The 22,537-nt window shown below is 39.6% G+C and overlaps 1 protein-coding gene across 3 annotated transcripts in view; it reads right to left on the bottom strand.

Moving 5' to 3' along the window:
• sema6d (semaphorin 6D) overlaps positions 1 to 21,243 on the bottom strand; it is a 284,007-nt gene extending 262,764 nt beyond the window's left edge. For 2 of the 3 annotated variants that reach the window (XM_069910619.1, XM_069910620.1), the window contains exon 1: positions 21,176 to 21,243. The gene's annotated coding sequence lies outside the window, so the exon portion shown is untranslated. The remainder of the gene's footprint in view (positions 1 to 21,175) is intronic. The other variant, XM_069910621.1, reaches the window with a different exon arrangement.
• Positions 21,244 to 22,537: the final 1,294 nt, after the last annotated feature.

The following is a 22,537-nucleotide window of genomic DNA, read 5'->3' as shown; positions in this document are numbered from 1 at the left end:
CTTGGGCTATCATAACAAATCTTTTTTGCGCTTTATCCAATTTGAGGCCTAATTCTTCACTTCTTACGTTACTTAAAAGAAAGATCTCTGGATTTTTTGGTATGTTTTTTTTTTGTAATTTTATTTAATATCTGATTTAGTTCTTCCCAAAATGTATTCACTTTTGTACATGCCCAAATTGCATGTACTGTTGTTCCCATTATCTTCTTATAGCGAAAACATCTATCCAATAATGTTGAATCCCATTCTTTTAACTTTTGAGGAGTGATATATAACCTGTGTAACCATTTATACTGTATCATGCATAACCTTGTGTTTATTGTATTCTTCATAGTTCCAGAACATAAAGATAAAAAATGAAGTATGGGAAAAGTTATGTTTAAATCCTTTTCCCCACTTCTGTCTAGGTTTATAGTTTATTTCATCATTTTCCTCATCTTGCACCTTAATGTACATATTCATTTTTATCTTTTAATTATCATTGTGTCTGTAATCACATATGCAAAGCTGCTTCCTTCAGGTAATCTCAATCTGTTTCCCAATTTATCCTTTAAATAAGCTTTAAATTTATGATATACAAACATTGTACCATGAGTTATTCCATATTTGCACTTCAACTGTTCAAATGTTAATAAATTATTTCCCAAAAAACAATTTTCTATTCTTTTGATTCCTTTTCTCTTCCATTCTCTAAAGGAAAGGTTATCTATTGTAAAAGGGATTAGTGGGTTTTGTGTCAATAACAATTTTGGTATTTGGTAATTTGTTTTTTTTTCTTTTCTAAGTGGATCTTCTTCCATGTATTAAGTAAATGGTGCAGAACTGGTGAGTTTTTATATTGCACCAACTTTTCATCTCACTTATAAAGTATATGCTCCAGTACCTTCTCCCCTATTTTATCTAGTTCTCTTAGTCCAGTCTGGCAAAAATCTGATAAATACCTTAATTGTGCAGCTCTATAATAATTTCTAAAGTTTGGTAACTGCAAACCACCTTTGTTATACCTCTGTTAATTTATCTAACACTATCCTTGGTTTCCCCCCCTTCCACATGAATTTCCTTATTATTCTCTTTAGTTCATTAAAAAAAAATTCTGTTTAGGGAATTGGTAACATTTGAAATAAGTATTGTATCCTTGGGAACACGTTCATTTTAATGCAGTTTACCCTCTCTATCAACGTTAGTGGTAATTCTTTCCAATGTTCTACGTCTTCCTGCAATTTCTTTATTAGTGGCTGATAATTTAGTTTGTATAAGTGGCTTAAGTTATTATCTAACCTGATCCCTAGGTATCGGATTGCTTGTGTTTGCCATTTAAATGGTGATTCTTTTTTAAATTCTGTATAATCCGCATTACTCATTGGCATCACTTCACTTTTAATTGCGTTGATCTTGTACCCCGATATTTCTCCATATTCCTTCAATTTCTTATGTAATTCTTTTATTGATATCTCTGGTTCTGTTAAGTATACTATGATGTCATCTGCAAATAAGCTGATTTTATACCCCTTCTCCTTTATTTTTATCCCTTTTATTTTTATTCTTTATACTTATCAGTTCTGCCAAAAGTTCTATTGCTAAGGCGAATGAAGGGGATAGTAGACATCCCTGTCTAGTTGACCTACTTAATTTAAATTGGTTCGATACATATCCATTTACTGCTACCTTCGCCAATGGTCATTTTACAATGCTTTAATCCAATTTATATATTTTTCTGGTAGATTGAACTTCTTTAAATAAGTAATTCCACTCTACTCTATCAAAGGCTTTTTCTGTGTCTAAAGCAACAGCCACTGTTGGTTTCTTATTTCCTTGAACTGCATGAATTAGATTAACAAGTTTACAGACATTATCTGCTGTTTGTCTTTTCTTAATAAATCCAGTTTGATCTTGTTTTACTATTTTTGGTACGCAATTGGCCAATCTGTTTGCTAATAATTTTACTATTATCTTATAATCTGAGTTAAGTAGAGATATTGGTCTATATGATGCTGGTGTTAATGGATCCTTCCCCATCTTTGGTATTGCTGTCTTATATGAATCTGGCAAGTTCTGTGTTTCTTCTACCTGGTTCATTCCTTCCAGGAGAGGAGGAATTAATAACTCTTTAAATGTTTTATAAAATTCTATTGGAAATCCATCCTCTCCTGGTGTTTTATTGTTCGGCAGCTTTTTTTAATCTATCCTGTACTTCCTCTATTTCCTCTAGTTTGTTTTGTTCCTCTTCGTTCAATTTTGGCAGTTCATTTTTAGCTAAAAATTCCTCTATTTTATCATCTTTCCCCTCGTTCTCAGTTTGGTATAATTGTTCATAAAATTCCTTAAAGTTTTCATTAATCTCTGTTGGGTTATATGCAATTTGTTTGTCCTTTTTCCTTGACGCCAATACAGTTCTTTTAGCTTGTTCTATTTTAAGTTGCCAGGCTAATATTTTGTGTGTTTTTTCTCCTAGTTCATAATACTTTTGCTTTGTTTTCATTATGTTCTTCACCTTATATGTTTGTAATGTTTTGTATTTTATTTTTTTGTCCGCCAATTGTCTCCTTTTCATTATTTCATCCCTTTTTACTAGTTCCTTTTCTGTATTTACTATCTCCCTTTCCAACTGCTGTATTTCCCGATTGTAGTCCTTTTTCATCTTAGTTACATAACTTATTATCTGCCCTCTAATGAAGGCTTTCATTGCGTCCCATAATATAAATTTGTCTTTCATTGATTCTGTGCTTATTTCAAAATAGGTTTTAATTTGGCGTTCAATAAACTCTTTAAATTCCTGCCATCTATATGTTCTTGGTGGGATGTCCTCCAGTTCTATTGCTAATAACAGGGTGAATGATCTGATAGTAGTCTAACTTCATACTCAGTTTTCCTAACTCTCCCTTGAATATGGGCCAACAACAAAAACATATCAATTCTTGAGTGTGTTTTGTGCCTACTCGAATAATATGAATATTCCTTCTCTCTTGGGTGTTGCCTCCTCCATATATCGAAAAGTTTCATTTCCTGCATTGATTTAACCATAAATTAGGCTACTTTATTCTTTTTGCTTGTCTTTTGTCCAGTTTTATCCAAAATTGGATCCAAATTAAGGTTAAAATCCCCTCCTATCAATATATTTCCTTGTGTGTCTGCAATCTTCAAAAACAATCCTGCATAAACTTTTGATTCTCCTCATTAGGCGCATATATATTCAGCAAATTCTAAAATTCTGAGTATATCTGACAGTTTATCATTACATACCTCCCTGCTGGATCTATTATTTCCTCCTCTATCTTGATTGGTACATTTTTGTTAATATGGCTACACCTCTAGCTTTTGAATTATAGGATGCTGTCGCTACGTGTCCTATCCAGTCTCTCTTTAATTTGTTATGTTCCACTTCAGTTAGATGAGTTTCCTGCACAAATCTTATATCTATTTTTTCCTTCTTCAATAAATTTAGTAGCCTCTTCCTTTTAATTTGGTTATGTATTGGCCATCTTACATCTTGCCTACACCTCTTTTCCACCTCCTCATCACCTCCATCCCCCTTTTTCCCCCATTTTCAGTTGCGCACTTGTTTGACTCAGAGAGCCACTTTTGAAGTTCACCGGTCGGGAGGTCGCGACTCCGCAGGGCAGGCACTAACCTCGGGGATCGGGCACTCTACGCCACTACAGCTCCCTGTTCCTTCGTGCAGTTAAGGCCTTCTTTCTTCTCCGGTGACTTTTCTACCTTTTTTTCGGTTGCTTTTACTTTCTCCTTCTTGGATGCCATCTTCTTTCTCTTCTCTGTAACTTTATCTTCTATTTCTTATATTTTATTTTTGTTGTGCTTTGTCTTTTCCGAACTTTTTTCCTATTTTTCTGGAGAGGGCTGGTTTTCCCAACCTGCCTCTACTCCATCACGTGACTCTCACCTCCTGCTCCAGATTAAGTACAGAACTAGTCTGTTCAACATGTGACAAGTCACATCTCAATGTTTTAATTGTGCATCTGAACAGTGGCTTAGTTAGTGTAGCGGCGCAACGCTGTTACAGTGCCAGCGATCAGAACCACAGTTCAAATCCCGTGCTGTAAGGAGTTTGCACGTTCGCCGCATGCGTGCGTGGAATTTCCCCGGAGGCTTTGATTTCCTCCTACTGTTCAAAACGTACTGGGGGTTGTAGGTTAATTGGGAGTAATTGGGCAGCACTGGCTCGTGGGGATGCATGTCCAAGTTCAAAATTAAATGTAAATTTAAAATTTCTTCTTAAGCAGTTACTCAGGATTGAGGACGATTTCTTTCCACTGTGGAGCAAAAGTTTTTTTTCTTAAAATGAAGCATAGCCAACTACAGTATAATGTTGACAGAGCCAGATCTTGGCCCAATGTTAAGAAAGTTTAAACAAGCCTCTGCAGAATTTTCATTCTTTCCCTCTACATTGATGTGCAGAAGGATCTAAGGTTTCAGGTGCAGACATCCTTGGAAGAGGCTGTGCAAGTAGATTGGGGGGGGGGGGGGGGCTGGTAAAAGTAGCATATGGTGTGGTTTGCTTCAGGCTGGGTTACAGTATAAAAGTAAGGAAAATCTTGCATCTGTACAAAGTGTTGATTAGTCTGCACTTGAAATATTACATGTAATTCTGGTTGTTTGATTATAGGATAGACATGGCCCCTTTCACTCTACCAGTTGAACATGGGTTGAACCTAGCAATTAACTGGGAATTTAGCAGTCACTTGCTAGTGTGAATACTCTGAACCTGGTTTAATGGGGGGGGGGGGGGGGGGGTGGGGGTAGGTACAAATCAACCCGGGATTGATACAACCTTGGAGATTGTATCCAAGCTGACTCAACTTATGTCCAATGTGAACAGACCAACGCCACTCGGGACGTCACCACTGAAGTTTGGGTCCCCCCTTAGATCCATGATAATGGGTATCTAATGCACAGACCCTGGATTTCATGGTCCACATTTCAACACTGGTCATTCACGCCAATTTAGCGGGTTGGTAGCGTGACAGAAGAGATTTACCAGGATGTTGCCTGGATTGGAAGGTGGAAGCTATAAAGAGTGGTTGGACAATCTTGGATTGTTTTCTCTGAAGTGTTGAAGGCTGAGGTATGACAGTCAGAATCATTTTCCCATGATAAAAATGTCATTTGCTGGAGAACACACGCTTAAGGTGAGGTGAGGGAGGGGTGTTTTGGGAAGAAGTGTGGGGCATATTTATTTTTTTGTACACACAGAGTAGAAGGTGCCTGTAATGGGATATTAGGAGTGGTAGTGGAAGCAGATACAATAACTGCTTTTCAAGGCTTTTCGGTAGATACACAAATATGCAGGGTTAACTATTATGTGCACCCAGCAAATTTTTAGAACAAAATTGGGCATCGCATTTGGTGCAGACATGTGGGCTAGAGGGCCAGACCTATGCTCTGCAGTTCTATGTTTGAATGCATTGGTTAACCAGAAGATTCTGGGGATCAGGTAAAAACACAATGCTGGATAAACTTAACAGGTCAAACAGTGTCATTTATATAGCAAAGGTAAAAATATAAAACCGATACTTTGGGCTTGAGCCCTTCATCAAGGTATGGAAAAATGTTGACAGGCATCTGAACAAAAAAGTGGGGGGTGGTTACAAAGGCAGGAGAAGAGAAGGAGGGGACAGCAGTGATAAAGGGGAGGAGGGGTGGCTAGGTTGTTATGAGCCCAGAGGCCCTCAAAGCCCAGAGGCCCTCAAAACCCAGAAGCAATAGATATTCACTAAGACAAATGGTTACTTAAACAAAAGTTAGTTTTAAATATCTTTAAACATGAAAACAGAATCACACTTTAACTTATCACTATTGACTTAACTAACCTAACTTAACCCTCTTTTAGTGTGTGTGTGTGTGTGTGTGTGTGTGTGTGTGTGTGTGTGTGTGTGTGTGTGTGTGTGTGTGTGTGTGTAAATTCAGAAAAGTTGGTTCATAGTCCAATCTCACTTCTCATTCTTCCAAGTTCACTGGTTGCAGGCAATTCTTATACCATGCACAGAATTTAACATCTATGAAGTTCACTAGGCTTTGGTGCTTGAAAGGTAAATGGTTACCACTCAGGAAGGTTCTTGTCAGTTTTCAGAGAGAAATTTGTTATTCCAGGTCATCCACAACTGATTTACTTCCATCAGCCACTTCAGTGTCTTGCTGACAAAACTTTCCCCCTCAGGGTTCTCCAGATGATAAACTCTCTCTTTCAGGTTACCACAGAGTTCCTTTTTGTTTCTCTTATGCCAAGTGAAACATTAGACAGCCAGTCCTCTCCTCTTGCATGAACCACAAGGGTTTTAACCAGGCTGAACTAAGAACTCCCAACCAGTCTTCCAAATGGGGTTTTCCACAAGCTTGCCAGCTTATCCTGTTCCAGTTGCTGTATCACTGAAGAACTGATCTGTGTCACTCGCCCTCTCTTCCAGAGAGAAAGTCTGTTTGACTCTCTCTGCTTGCAAAACCACATGACCCCTCTTAGAACAGCAAGTTCCCTTCAAGACAGAATGCGGCTCCGAGAAGTTCTTTCATCTGTTGCCTTTTTGTAAATAACAATCCATTAGTGAAGTCTCTTGGGCACTCTCCAAAGCTTTTGCAAATGTTTAGCATTAGCAGAGCTCCAGTACCATCTGTTTTAAAGTGTTTGTATGTGACCTACACTAACAAACCTTTCCCAATTTATCTCCCAAAAGCATATATACATTTATACACACTCACACAAGGTGAAGGGAGGGAGGAGAACTGGAAAGGGAAGAAGGAGGGGGAAAAGAGGCAAACAGGTTAGCAGAAACCAGAAAAGTCAGCAAGAACAAGTAAGTATTCTAAATAGTACAAGTTTGGGCCCGGCAGCACAGATTGGGTGAATGTTGAAGGACACTGAAATGGTTAACTGGAAAGCCATAATTGGGGGATGGGGGTGGGGGGTTTCCATGATGACAAAGCAGGAAGAGATCATTACAAGGAGAGAAATTTGTGGGCTTAGAGAGGGCACATATCCAAAGTTCAACACAGGATCTAATGGGACAAAAAGGGGGAGGAGTTGGCTACATCACAGGCAGCTGAAAGTTAGAGGACGAAGTCTGTAGCCAGAGAACAGTATATTATTTTTTGTCATAAGTATTTTTTTCATCCAAACACTGTACAAGCAACTTAGAGACACTGCAGATGTCATGAGGGGTAATGGTAGAATAAATCTAAATCATCAGTATACATGTGGAAAGTAACACTAATTTTTCAGTAAAGACTAAAGTTTGTTTAGGAACAATCCTAATAAGGGAACCATATAAAACTGGATCTGGAGACGAATGACAACATCATGCAAATACTGAGTGAGTTATTATTGAATCTGATACGAGATTTGTGAAGGAGATGGGAATGTCAAAGATACACGTTCAATTTTTTAAACTTTAAAATAGGCCATAATAAACAAATTGAACTTCTAAAGCAGTAATAGGAGGTTGTTTAAATTTTGAGAAAGCATTTGAAAGGAAAATATTTTTTGTTACAAAAGCAGTGGTTCAACAGCAAACAAGAGGATAGTGTTAAATTATTGAGATCCAGTAAATTGATAGAATAGTTAAAAAAAACAAAATCAAAGAAGCTGTGTGCAAGAGATCACCAATCTTGTAAAGACACCAATGGGAAAATGTTTATAAATATAGAGAGAAAATAGAGATAAGTGAAAACAAAAATGACAGATTTTATATTTTATTTACATCAGTTTCTACAATGGACAAAGGTATCCCAATGCTGTTGCATTCTAAAATATCCTTTATAAAAATTTAATGCCATGCTAATAAATTGAATCAACTTGTGTTCTGCCCAGGCCTGAAATGTTGGTCACCCTATAGATGTGGCACGGCTTACTGAATTTGTCCAACACGTTTGTGTATTGCACTCAACCCCAGCAACAGTAGAGTTTAAAAAAAATTTTAACTGTGTCCCAGTCCATGGTCCAACAGGTTTCTTGTTGCACCATGGAGTCTCTGAATGGCTCAGAACACCTGATGTGCCAAGTTGTGCGAAGGTTAATGATGGGGTGTCGTTGTTATGCCGTGACATTCTAATTTACTCTGATTTTCAGATTACACGAGAGCCCTTCCCGCCCCACAGAAAACACAAAGGGCAGTTATTGACCGCAATGATGTCTTCAGAGCCATTTCCCCACCACTGTGTGAGAAAATACGCAAGCAGCTTGGATTAATTTTGATGTTCCTTTTGCTTTGCATTTTTACTGGTCCTTTTGTCTCGCACAGAAGGCAACTTAAGGAAACTGCAGTGAAGCTGCCGAGCCCAGCAACAATGCCAGGCAACTTTTTCTTCAACACAAAACACACCAAATCTACATGTATTATGAATGCAAATGATAAACCGTGCTATCATTGGGTGGAGTCAGCTTTCAAAAGCAAGAATACAAAATGATACAAATGATAATCTTGCGTGACTGTTCAACATTAAACCAGACTGACAGCAATACTTTCAGCCATTCAAAGATGTGTGATATTCATAAGCATTAGGCCACAGGGAACAGTGGACCACAATATTAATTGAACCCTCCATGCTACTCATTAAAAAAAATTATTCTGTGAAATTTCACGATGCTTTAGCATCCTTGAGAAATGTTAAAAGCCAATCAGTTTTGTACTTTGTCATAATACTTTTCATCCTTTACAGAGTTTGTTCATCTGTAAAATTGTGGTTTTGAGGCATGAAATGCAATCACACTGAACTAATACCTTACAATCTATCGTCAACATTTACGTCCAATGCCTAATCCAGTTCATTCTTCAGGGGTTTTAGATATATTAAATTTGGAGAACAGGTCTGGCAGCCCATGGGTGCCCAAATTAAAGAAATGGGACTGGATTTCCCCATCTCCAGACAGTGGAACTGTGTGCTTTTAATCTTGCATCGACATTATCCATAGTACTATATCTTTTATTTATTGCAAGTAAACATGACTGGTGCCCAGAAACCAAGAGTCTTGGCAATGACTCACATGCATTCAATAATCCTTCAGGTAAAGCCAAAGGGGAAGGGAGGAGCTAAAACTTTTCCTTAAAACTATCCATAGCCATGCACAGGGATAAAGCCCTTTGCTCCAAGTCCCTTCCGCATCTGCCTGCCAACATTCAGAGCACATCCCACAGACCACATACATTCTGACACGAGTAGCCATTCTCCACTGAACACTGGGCACTATTTAAACACTGGCCAGAGACACAGCAGGATCTACGACAACAAATAAATAGTGATCCATTCCCACACGGTCACTTCTGTGACTAATGAACAAGATAGTTTCCCAAAACTTAAATGAAATTACTGCCTCAGGCAGTTCACAGGGTTTGCAACATTTTGTTCAACCAGGCTTACCAAAACAGAAAGCTTATTACATCTAGTATTGGAAAGGCCAAACAGCGCATCCAATTTGCTGCAAATTGTTGCACACAGCAAGTGCAATGTTGTACAGTACAAATGCTGCAAAAATACCATCAGCTGAGGCAAACATTGGTAAAATTTTGTGTTAGTGAAACCCCTGCCCAAATTGCAAGTCATCCCCTAACCTATATTCTGGAACTTGCTGGAACAATTCCACAGGCTTGGGCCACCAGATGATCACTTAGTAGCTGTAATTCATACCAGAGCTTTGCAACATTCTTGGCTGTGGGAAGGTGTCTCAATTGAGCCTAATCTTGTTTTTACCTCACATCCATGGCTTTTCCAGTTGGGACCACACAGCTGTAAACATGACCAGAAAATCTGATCAATTTCTTTCTCTGGACAAGAAACCCAGTGTAGCACCCCAAATTGTCACAGGCTAAAATAAGACACTTTAAAACAGGCCACAATCCCATCATCTTTTAACTTGGGATTAGCATTTGGATTTAACTTTGCAACTAAACTGTCAAAAGCCATTGTGGCATTTTTTTTTTTAAATTGATTTGGCTGAATTGCTCCGAATTTGACCAAGTTACTAACGATTTATTGCATAGCTATCTACAACAGCGAATGCAAAATCTCAGAAGGCAATATAAATCTACCAGCACATTCACAAGCCCCAGTTCTTCAAAAGTAGCTGCAATACATGAATTATAAAATAATTCCTCAACATTACAAGTTACATGCACAGAGTTCACACAAACCATAGTAAAAAAATTCTCTTGTCAACTCAGAAGGCTGCACCATGCGTGATTTAGGATTCCATGCCCATAATCTTGTTATTGTTTTAGTATTTCTAAACCTAAGCATTTTTTTTAAAAAAACTTGCCCATTGATCTGTTGTGGCTTTGGTTAGTTATATGTCTCGAATCCAATTTCTTGTCTGCTGTGCTATATTGATGTCAAACCTCCTTCAGTATTCATTGCTTTTAACATTCACTTCTTGAAGTAACAACCTATAATTTGCAAAGCATTGAAAGCCTTGTTAAATACTGAGTCACCACCATGATTTTACCATGTAGATATAAAACTAATCCAGATTCTCGTTTCACACATGAATGATAAGATTTCCTGTTTTAATTCAAACAGACGATGCTGCAGCTTTGATTTTGACAAAGAGTTTGATAGGTCCTTTATTTCATGGAAGTGGATGAGGCACTCTTTTTTGGCCTTCAATTCTTTCAAACAGTAAAAGAAGAATTTTCTCAAAAGGTATAGTTTAAGCATGTTCGTTCAATAGACCATTGACAGCACACCAAAAAACTCAAGGTTATTAAAAAGGATGACATACTTGTCAGTGACACTCAACCTTATATATTTTTCTTTATATCCATAAATGTGTTTTTAAAACTTATTAGGTTTTGAATTATAGAGATTAGCAAACACAAATTATGCAAGTTCAAGGTTTTCTTTTTTATTATTTTGCCACTGAAAGAACCCTCATTCTAATGAGTAAAGTTGTGAAATGTTTATATACTGTATTTCCTCACATCCAGTTGGACACCTATGTAAAAGGCTGTGAATCTTTTAGTCACATAACAGTGAATCCCATTAACATTAACAAGTCATTATCCTGTACAGGGTGCCAAGAGTCCTTTATCTCATTGTCCTCTACTATGAAGCAATATTAATTTCATTTCCAAGCACTGTATCCTTCCATCCCAGAGCCTAAACACCTCTTACAAGGAGAAAAGTTTTGCATCACCTACCCTAACCATACCCCTCAATTTTGTACAATTTAGTCAGGTTCCTGTCAGCCTTCTCTACTTCTAGAGAAGTAAAATCAGCCCCTCCAGTCTCTTTTCAAACATTCAATTCCATGCAACATCCTCTTGAATCTCTACTGCCTCAAGAGCAACGACATCCTTTCCATAATATTGGGAATGAACTGCACACTCTATTTTATTACCAATTCAAGTTTTATTTACCGTATCACACCCAATATTGAAAGAAGTATTCTTCTGCAAGAAGTCTAACAGACAACTCTAAAATTCCTACAGCTGTATAAAGAGTAAGAGCAAAATTAGAGCCCAGTGACAACAGGAGGCTTCTGCTGTAAGTAAAGAAACAATCTCAATGCTTATTGGTGCGTAATTTCACACTTTGAGCTTTCTTCCTAATGGAAAAATGATCAGTATTTCATAATGGAGGGAAGTTTTCTTGGCTGAATATGTAGGTGGAGTTAGAGCAGCTCCCAAACTGCGCTGCATCGAACAAGTACACTTTTGATCATGCATTTGTGGAAGTTGTTGAGTTGTTTACTAAGAGAGTAGAGCATAGGTGTACATCAGTCAAGAAAGTATCAATGTGGTTGGGCCGTGTCAGGTCATTGAAAATTTTTCTCCGTCTCACCTCCCTCCCATCCCAAGAACCCTTCTACTTCAGCACCACTGATGTGGACAGGTGTATGGTTCTGCCCTCTCCCCTTAAGAGAATACTTATCTTCATCTGACTGACATTGAGGTTGTTATCTTGATACCATGTCAAAAGACTCAATCTCCTTCCTGTTCCACCTCATCATTTGATATCTGGCTTGTGAGTGTTTATGCAGAGATCCCATTATCTTTCATACTTTATGCCTTGGTTAGTATGAAGGCAAGTATCTGTATCCCTTCTTTACCACTATAGCCACCTGTGCTACATGGATCAATGGCCATATGTGCCAAGGTCCTTGGGACTTCCACCATTCACTGAGTACATCTTAACTCCATTTGTTCTCCCAAAATGTTTCACTTCACATTTTTCAAATTTAAAGACTACCCATCGGCTCCTCCAACTAAATCAGATCTCAATCACTACTGGAAGATTCTTCTTCTCAATATCAATGCTAATCCCTAATCTTGCTATTCACGTGTGCTACAGCAAGGATCTTATTGTGGACTTTAGGAAGAGGAGCTGAGGGTCTACATACCTATCTTCATTGACAGGATACCGACGGAGAAGGCTGGTATCTTAAGGTTCCTCGAGTTCACGTATTGGAGGAACTCTCCTGGAGGCAACACATCAATGCAACTATGAAGGCAGCACACCAATGCCTCTATTTTTCAAGGGGTCTGAGGAAATTTGTTATCAAATACTCTGTAAACTTTGACAGGTATATTTTGGAAAGTATACCAACTGGTTGAATCACTGCCTGGTTTGTAAACTTGAGTCTCCAGGAGCAGAAAGTGGCAAATGTAGCCAAATCCATCACGGTCTATTGAAAGGGTCTATGTAAGGAACTGCCTTGAAGGCTGCCAACAATATTAAGGATCTCTTCTTGCTCCAACCTACAGGCAGCAGGTACAAAACCCTCGGTTCAAGAAATGATTTTAATTCAACAACTATCAGGCTCTGTACATTCCTATCCGCACTACTGAAATGTCACTTTTTTTCTTGCACTAACTTCAAGTGCGGATATTTATCCATCTATCCTTTTATAGTTATCTCTTTTGCTGCCTTGTATTAGGGGTGATTTACTTTAAAAAAAAAACTATTTTAGACATGCAGTAAATAACAAGCCCTTACAGCCTACTAGCCGCCCAAATACCCCAACCTACAACCCCCATACATTTTAGAGGGTGGGAGGAAACCAGAACACCAGGGGGAAACCCATTCAGATACAGGGAGAACGTACAAACTCCTTACTGGATTCAAACCCAGGCCGCTGGTGCTGTAACAGCGTTGCGCTAACTGCTACGTTGTTGGGTGTATCTCATGTACCTGTCCGGCTACAGCAAGTATTTTGATACATCTGATGTCTCTACATGACTATAAACTCACAAGGAACATTGAATTTTCAGACAATTGCATATTCTAGATTCACATCGTTTAATCAAAAGAAAAAGCAGGTAATTAGCAATCGTCACTGCAGTACACCACAAGATATTAGTTTAACATCACAAAAATAACCCTTCACTTCAATCTATACCTCCAATTACAAAGCTGATTTTGAAACCAATTTCTCAAACTGCCTTGACTCATCTTTTGGACCAACCCACTATTTGGTGACAAACTGAAGATTACAGGCAGACAATATTGGCACCACAATGGCTTCATTCTGCTACACCAGAGACTCAAACCTGATTTTGATTGTCAGTGCAGGCAACAAATATTCTAAGACCGTATGGGTTTTCCCCATATGCTCTGGATTCTGCCTCACATTCCAAAGACATGCAAGATGTAGTGGCTAACCAACCTTGTGACTTGCCTATAGTGAGCAGGTATGTGGCAGAATCTGATGAGAATGTCGAGAGATTAGAAAGGATTAATGTAGGATGAATGTAAATGGGTTGTTGATGGGTTAATTGGGTTCTATTCTGGACCCAATAGGCTGAATGGCTTGATTCCATGCTTTATATGAAATTACACTCCCAAACATGAATACACTTAAAACAACTCCTCAAAACATTCAAATTAGTGAGATAGGATCCTCCCTTTAACAAAGTCACACACAATCTAAGTGCAGATTAATCCAAGCGCTTCAAACTTTTCCTATCACTCATGTTAAGACATGATTTTAATTTCCCATCTTTTCCTTGTTGCATATCCTCATTGTCCTCCAGGCATCTGGCATCTCTGACATGATTAAAAAAAACATTTCTGCTAGTACCCCAGTAATCTCCTCCCAATCCGCAATCATCTCATCTGGGTTTGGAAATCTCCATGTTTAAGCCCACTACAATTTGTAATGCCTCCTCTATTTCTGTGGTCATTTTTCTAGTTCCATCATTCTCCTTTGTGCATGACTTAAATGCAGAACTTTTAAAACATTCAATATCTCAACTAATTCAAAGAAATTTATTAAAATCTACAGCACAAAACATACATAATTATCATGGACTCAGTCCAAAATTTAAATTCATCTTACAAAAGCAAATGCAGATTTTGGGTTTTTGAAAATTAACATCCTGTATAGACAGAGTAAATGTAGGTAGGCTTTTTACCACAAAGATACAACCTAAGGACATAGGTTTAAGAGCACACAGGGAAAGTTTAGGGGAACTTCTCCCAAAGAGCAGAGGGAGTGTGGAACAGCTGCTAGCTGAAGTTGAGAGCAAGGGCTCAATTTAATCATTTAAGAATTTGGGCAAGAACATGGATGGAAGCCTTATTTCCTTTTTTTTTTGGGGGGGGGGATTATATGGTCTGGGTGCAGGTCAGTGGGACTAGGCCGAATGATAGTTTGGCACAGACTAGAAGGCCTGTTTCTGTGCTTGTTCTGTGGTTCTCATTCTCAGCTTTTCCAAAGCCTGGTTAAAAGTCAATTAGTGAATCACCATTTGTTCTATTCTGGAGAATATTAAGTTTCATAATCTGCATTAAATAATCAAGCTTCGATTTCAAATTTCATATGTTAATTATTCATGCAAATGGATTTTTGCATCTGTCCAAATGATACAGTATGTGTGTCTAGTGGCACACAGATCATACATTGGCAAGGTACAAGCATCTACATTTGCTGTGGGAGTAAATCAATATGCATGAATTTCACATTCTTTTTTACATTCAAACATGAGCAATTTATAGTCCCAAGCTAAAGAATCATTGTACAAAGCAAATACTCCATCTGAAAAGACACCAATCCACAACATAAGCAGATCATGAAAAGAGGCAATTATAAATATACAGGATCCCAGTGGACAAGCAGGTTTGATCCCTTGCTCTCTCTCCTCTGTTAGGTTCAGTCTTCCCATTAACATTTTTTTGTGCCGAGAAGTGCTGCTCAGCAATGAGACCAATTCCTCTGGCACAGAAGTGAATGAAGGCAAGAGATTTGCTGTTGATTTGCATCTCATTTAGAAATTAGTAAAGGAAATAATCCTTGCAAACTGCAGGTGTATATAATAAACATTGTTTTACATTACTATGCCAAAATCGGTTTTGTTGACCTTGCAATCAATAATTATAAAACTGTCCCAAAAGGAAGGGGGGGGGGGGGGGGGGAAGGAAACAATCGGCAAACCTGCACAAAGGAAGACGATAAATTATCTGCAGGCAGGATACTACCTTGAATAAAAATTGGCAAGTATAGATTGTGCCGTCAATCATTCCTCAGCAGAAATGCTTTGATCCAACAAATTTCTATAGTCTTATGCACTAGATTTTGAAACAGGGAGCGTCTTTCATTAAAACACAGAAATATAGTGAAATAAAATGGGAGTTCTAGCTCTGTATAAATGCACTTCCAAAAAAAAGCACAGTATCTGGTGCCCTCATTTGGTCGCTCCTGACCTTGCTTCATCTACTCATCTTAAAGGTTTTGCTTTTTATTTGTTATAGCAGTTACACGGCTGGAGGCACTGGCAAAGACCAGACAGACTGGCTCTGTAACAGGGTAGCAACACACTTGCCTCGCACATCAATGGCTGCAGCTTTCAACACTACCAAGGAGCCACCATTTCCCAGTCTGATTTTTAATTTTTTTTATATATACAGACAGTCACATGCAGGAATAAAATTCAAAGTACACAGAAGATCTGGAATTCCTTCCTATGCTCATTAAAGTGAGAGATCCCAAATCAAGGGAATAATGACTTTCCCAGTTTCAAGTCCCAGACTAGCAGGGGGCACTTGGATGGCATCTGCCAGATCCAGGATGAAATCACATTCCAATTGAAAGAGTTGAATCCTTGCAAATTTTCAGTCACTTCTGAGACAACTTCCTTCTGATTCAGAATCTGTCATGGACAACTAAATTCATTGCTTTGCGGCAGTAATCACAGTGCAAACATTTATATAAAACTGCCATAAAAAATAGTACAAGAAAAAACTCAAAGTAAGGCAGCATCTATAGCTTGTAGAGCGCATCGAAAGAACCAAAGACTTGTTGATCCAAACCAAGGCTTTTATTAACTAAAAGACTGGAGCATATCACATGGAGGTCGACCAGTGCAGAATGACCTGGTCCTTTAAGACCTGCCAGTAGGTGTGGCTACGCTCTCAGCCAATCACAGTCATCCTACAGTACCATCTGTACATATACACATTGGTGATAGAATCTGTCCTATCACATAGCTCATTGTTCATTCAGGAATCTGATGGCAGAGGGGAAGAAGCTGTCCTTGTGCCGCTGAGTGCTCAACATCAGTCTCCTGTACCATTCTGAGGGCTTCTTTGAATATTTCCAATTAAGTGGGGAGTCTGTGAGCTATAGCCCTTAAATACAGTTTAGTACAGGGGGAAAGGTATAGATTCTTCAATTAAAAGTAGCCCCTTCATTGGAAAAAAAACCCATGGGTTCATTAAAAACCCCCCAACTTACAGATGGAAAGTTAAGGTTCATTCCCGCCAAACTGAGCAGGGACATACAGCGTCTCAGCATCCGTATAACCTAAAAGCCGCAACTTCAGATGGATACTTGAATACAACTTGTGCTGCAGAATCCACAGTAACATCATGATCAGCCTGAGTCTGCATTTTCCAGGTTGGTTGGATCGAGATCATCCACAGGAAACTCAGCAATGCAAACACTTCCCCCTCTTGTTGCACAACAGCCCACAAGTTAGCTGAGCATCATCCCAGTTTCTCTGAAGTTTGAAAGGTTTGTGCGTGAGACTTTTCATTCCAGCTTCCCGGGAGGCAAAAAGTTTCCAATGCATGCTTATGGAGCAAAATGGAACATCTCCTTCAGTTTTATTTATGGCAGGAAGTCATTAAATCAATGTGTCCCCAAAGGCTTAGCCTTTCTTCCAAGGTTTATATCCTGCTTTTGTTTCCTTCCCACGCCCTTACTCTGCCTTGCATGCTACTTTATTTATAGGATTTGGTTTTCTAATCATTTCTTTTTTCCCCCAAATAAATGTGGCCATTTCTTCAATTGATCTTTTGCCTTCATATGTACGGAGAAACAAAAAGAAATGCCATGATATTGCTGTAAGGAGGACTCACAGTATCCAGTCTTCAAGCTTGAGCCAGTCGTTCACATAGAACCAAGCAAAGTCAGCAAAATGCTGGGACTGGGTGTTCTTGGACCTCCTGGACCAAGAGGTGGGTTGTGTGTCACAATAGTGTCAGCGTCATCTTCCAAACCTGAGCTGGTCCCGGAATGAGGTTAGCAGCTTTCAGACAGCACGACATCCCTGGGCTGTGAATAGATCCGCTGGTAGAAAAATAACCCTCCCTCCCCCACCCTCATTCCAGGTCAGACTTGCTGTCCAAAATGCCGAGAATGTCCCAGAATGAAACAGCTGTCTGAAAGTGTCTAAAGATGGAAGTCTACTTTGCCTTCTCTGCTTGGTCATGTTTTTAATTTTACGTCTGCTCATCTTCCAGATTGCTAATTTAATTGATCACAAATCATATTCTCCATTCAAATTAGAAGCTTTCTTTTATCTTGTAATTTATACATTTCCCTTTGAGGCTCAGGCTACTGTATGATTATTTCACCCCAGCTGTTCCCATTAATGACTTTTGACATTATTCCGTTTCCATTCTTAATATCCTCATTACACAAAGCATCTGTTGCTGCTATTGCTCCATTCTGAGCACATCAGTATGCCCAGTAATGACATTTTGTACATGGAAAGGAGAAAGAAACACTGGTGAGTTCTTTGTGTCTCCCACTTAGGTTAGTGATATCAGCAATCATTTGGGGAGTTGCAATTTAATTAGAGACACAAACAATAAAATATATTTACTGAAGACAATGATTTGTAAAATAAACATAGCTATAAACTGAAGGATGCTTCCCTTTCTTGCAATAGGCAAGTAGCATTAATGTGTTTTTAAAAAAATCTCCGTCTTCTTTACAGCTTAGCAGGAAACTTCAGTAGCTACAGTAATATTGACAACGTAAAGACAAGAAGGCTTCATTGCACAGAGAAACACAGATACTAGAGATTCAGTCAGACAAAAATGATCTCGAGGTCAATATTCCTTTTCTGCTATTGTGAAGTGCCTGAGGAGTCACTCCAGAAGTGGTGCCACTATTCAGGTCTTTTCACAGATCCAGGCTTTATGGAAAAGGCTAAGAACTCTTGTGAACAAAATGAAGGATACAAAACAAGACTTTGAGGAGCCATCTTCGCAAATAAGGGCACCTTGAAAGGTCAGAAGAGTAAATAAACCCAAAAAGTGTCTGAGATTGGAGAGGTTTAGATGACTCATTCTCCACTATTGCAACTTCACAGGAAGTGGAACAGAAAATCCAGTTGTAGGGATGATAGATGGGGAGAGGGGGGTCCAAATGTCAAACTAATAAATGATAGACCTGCACCAAAGACAAAGAAGTTATCAAAAAAAGGTCTGAGCAGTCACACACAGAATTAATAGCTTTCATTAAAGCTGAAAGTGCAAATTGCAATATATTCACTTTCACTTCAATAAAACCAACTATTACAAATATGCTAATAGAATCACTAATTCAGTACAAGGCAAAATGAGACACTTGTTCTGCCTTATTTTTAACATGTTTCCTCATCAAGAATTCCAAGCAATATTTATTAATTTCTCCTGGGCACAATTTCCAATCTCCATTATTTATACAATTCACCAACAATGTTGTCTTGGCTGAGTCTGGATTTACACTATTAAGTTTAATCAATAACTTGGTCAAAAATATTTCTCATTATTGACCATCCAGTGCCTGATAATTCAATGGCAAGTTTCCCTGTTCCAAGAGATTCAAGTGTGGACTGAGTTGCTTAACGCCAAGAGGAATTTCTCTAAATGCAAGACTTCAATTGCAAATCCTGAATTTAGAGGACTGAAGATTATTTATATCCAACTACCAATCCTTAATACCTTGTCTTAAGAACATCACCAATGGAAAGCAAGATATTTGTCGACTGGAATGAAATCCTGACATTTGTAATGACACTAAGATAAGAGCGTGGTGGGATATTTGATAAATCTTAGATTACAATAATCAATTAGCATTCACTCAGGGCTAGAGAGGAGAAATTTAATTTCTGGCAGATGTGCCCTCGGTTCTCCTTGACAATAACAGCAATATTTAGCAGGCTCCTGTCATTAAGTTTGAACATGGATACCTACCTCCCACATAACCGGTCTTGACTTGCAAGAGAAAAAGGAGACAACTGATAGAATCCACACCACACAAACATCAAGTACGACAAGTAGGCTCTACACTTTAAGACAGAATTTCTACCAAATTCTACAACTTATGATACCATTTGTGGGGAACATACAACCAATATTTTAAGCTTTGCAAGTATTCATTGTTGATGCAAAAATACTGATCATCAGTAATCTATAGAAGGTGCAATTCTTCATTCGAATTAGACAGCAAAAACGGCAGCTTACTTGGATGTTAGCTGAAATATTTCAAACATTATTGAATAAAGGGGATATGCAACATTGAAAGCACCCACATACTGTACAATCTGAGTTACCAAGCAATCATCTCAAACATTATAATTTCTATGAACTATCATGAGTCCCAATACAATATATTTGACTAATTTTCAAACTTTAAATTTAAAGCTTCAGGATATTTTGCCTCTTTACAGAACATTTTTCAAAATTATTTACCGTGAACAAATTAGACAGTTGACAGAAAACAAGAGTGCGACAGTGAACAGCTTCCTCTGTGCAACACAGGTCACCTGTCTATTTCGATAAAAGATTCAGTCTCTTCCTGGGCTGGCTGTGCAAAGCCAGTAAAATCGTGTGTTTCAATCAAATGAAGAGCAAAAAGTTGAATTTTTTGTCGAAATAAGCCAGCCTGCTCGATTTCCTTCAAATATTCTGCTCCACAATAAAGCCAGGAGGCAAGAGTGGGGCGGCACGAAGAGTGACAAAACAGGGTCGCTTATCTTTCAAGGAGAGATGAGAGGCAAGCAAATCACACTTTGATGCAACTGCAATAACTCTCAGGGCATACCTGCTGTTGACAGCACCGGGCTGAATGTTAAGGTGCATGGGTCTGGCTCTCCCCACCTTGAAGATCAGAACGATTGCTATTAATCCCCCCGAAATTCGAGCTCGTTGGGATTTATGGGGCGAGATTTTTTTGTTGAATGACTTTCTTTATAATTCCTTATTTTATGATGGGAACAGGATTACTCTGGAGGCAGAGGGAGGTGCCAATTCCATTGGACGTTACTCTTCCCTACCCCGGTTCCCGGGGAAAGAACTGCACAGAAGGTAGTTGATTTCAATAAAGTGAGACATCATGCCCCTAATGTTCGATCAGTCCACTCGAAACGGCGCAGGGAAAATAGCATTACAGTTGGGGCTGACAGAGGAGAGGGGGTTGGGGCTGACAGAGGAGAGGGGGTTCACCCCCACCCCACCCTCCACCCACCCCACCCCCCACCCACCCCCAGTCTTCATGCTACTTTATAAACAAGAATTAAAAAAGGATGGAGAGGAAGATGCCGTGGCTCCAAGCTGGTGGGAGCAGTTGGGAGGGGGGATACTCGGGACGTTAACAGCATGTGTCTGAACTCTGGTTCCCAGCCACAGCTCCCTCGGGCAACCCAATGGACCTTTAATCCTGGTTGTTGCAGGGAAACCATTTGCCTAATGAACTGACACTGAAAGATTGACGACTGCAAGAACAAATTAGAGCAGCATTTGTTTCTTTGGTGTCTCACACACAGGAAAATAAATGAAGGGGTGGACAAAACTGCGCTGGGGGGGGGGGGATTCAGACCAAAGGAGGTTACTGAACTCTCACACACAGAAAGAGGGTAAAACTTCAGGCAAAGTGGGTGACAGCTGGTGCATTCGGCCCGCCGCTGATGACAAAGACCCCCCCTCCCCCCCAACAAAAAATAATGTAGGAAAACAGAGGACTTACTGGTGCCGAGCGCAGGAAGAGAGAGCGACCCGACCGCCCGGTCCAGCTCCAGCGCCCAGGCTGGGGCGGCTGCACAGCGCCAGCCCAGGACGTGCGGCACCCCTTGATCGACGTCTCCGTCCTCCAACGGGAGGCGCCGGGGGGCGGGCCGATGAGCTCGGATTGGCCCGCACGGCAGCATTGGTGGGTGAGGGCTCTGGAGACCAAGTGTTTCCCGCCAACCCCCCGAGGGGGGGTGGTTCGCCCCTGACGCTCGGACCAGAGGGTCCCTTCCAGAAGGAAGAAGGGCTGTGGTCGGCGTTAATCCCACCCCACCCCACCCCTTTTGCCCCATATTGGCTTCGACGAGAAGGCAGCCCATGCAACCCTTAGCATTCTGTGGGCTGACCGACGAAATCTCCGTAGTTGCCTTGCTGGCCAAGTCCAGGTAATGGCAGGATGTGCTCTTCTAGTTCAGCTCCAACTGAGGAGGAGGAGGAGGAGAGGAGGGGAGGGGGAGAGAAAGGATGGTTCAAAACCTTCTCCAAATGATCCTCGTTTTGAACCATTTCCTTTGTTTGCCTTGTCAATGACTGCTTACCTTCCATGTGCATTTCCTTTTGCTCAGGTGGTTCCAGCCCCTGCCCAGGAGTCAATTACAGGAATGGATAAAAGTCCACTTGCCTCAGATTTCCAGAACAAATGAGAATACCTAGTGGACGATCACGTCCCTGGAGCTGATATTTCATTATTTGAGTGATGCTGTCAGGTGTGGCAGCAGTTGGCATATTTTCCGGAGCTGTCCAAACTCAATTGAGATGCCATATTTTCCCTCGAAACTTGGGTTGAAGAGTGTCCCTGGTCTCCACGGTGAAACGATGAAAAGAAAGGCTGCCTTCCACTTGTTCTCTGCGGCCAATTCATTCCCGGGTGGGTCATATTGCCTTGGCAAAAGCCAGCGGTGGATTCGTGGCCCATGTTCAGTTTAGCTCCAGGTCCAAAATTCACATTTTCTTTTTTTGAGAGTGGGTTCCAAAGAAAATTCCAAGAAGTGAGCAGGACACAACAGTCTTGATGTGGTGGAGGCAGAACTGTTAAATCTTTCAGGTTGCTTCACAGCCAAAGCCAATGTTTCCCACTCATACTTGTTTGCAACTTATAAATGTGTGTGTGTGTGTGTCTGTGTATATATATATATATATATATATATATATATGCATCTATATGTGTGTGTGTATTTATATGTATGTATGTGTATATATATATATATATATATATATACATGTATTTATATATATAAAATATTTTAAAAAACTTGTTTGCACTGGAGATGAATAGGGTGAGAAATTAATTTCAAGTACAGTGCATCTATTGTAATCTGAA

The sequence above is a fragment of the Narcine bancroftii genome, chromosome 14 (assembly GCF_036971445.1).
Source record: "Narcine bancroftii isolate sNarBan1 chromosome 14, sNarBan1.hap1, whole genome shotgun sequence".
NCBI classification, from domain to species: domain Eukaryota; kingdom Metazoa; phylum Chordata; class Chondrichthyes; order Torpediniformes; family Narcinidae; genus Narcine; species Narcine bancroftii.
Note: the sequence above shows the minus strand (reverse complement) of the source record. Positions and strands in the feature narration are given on the sequence as shown.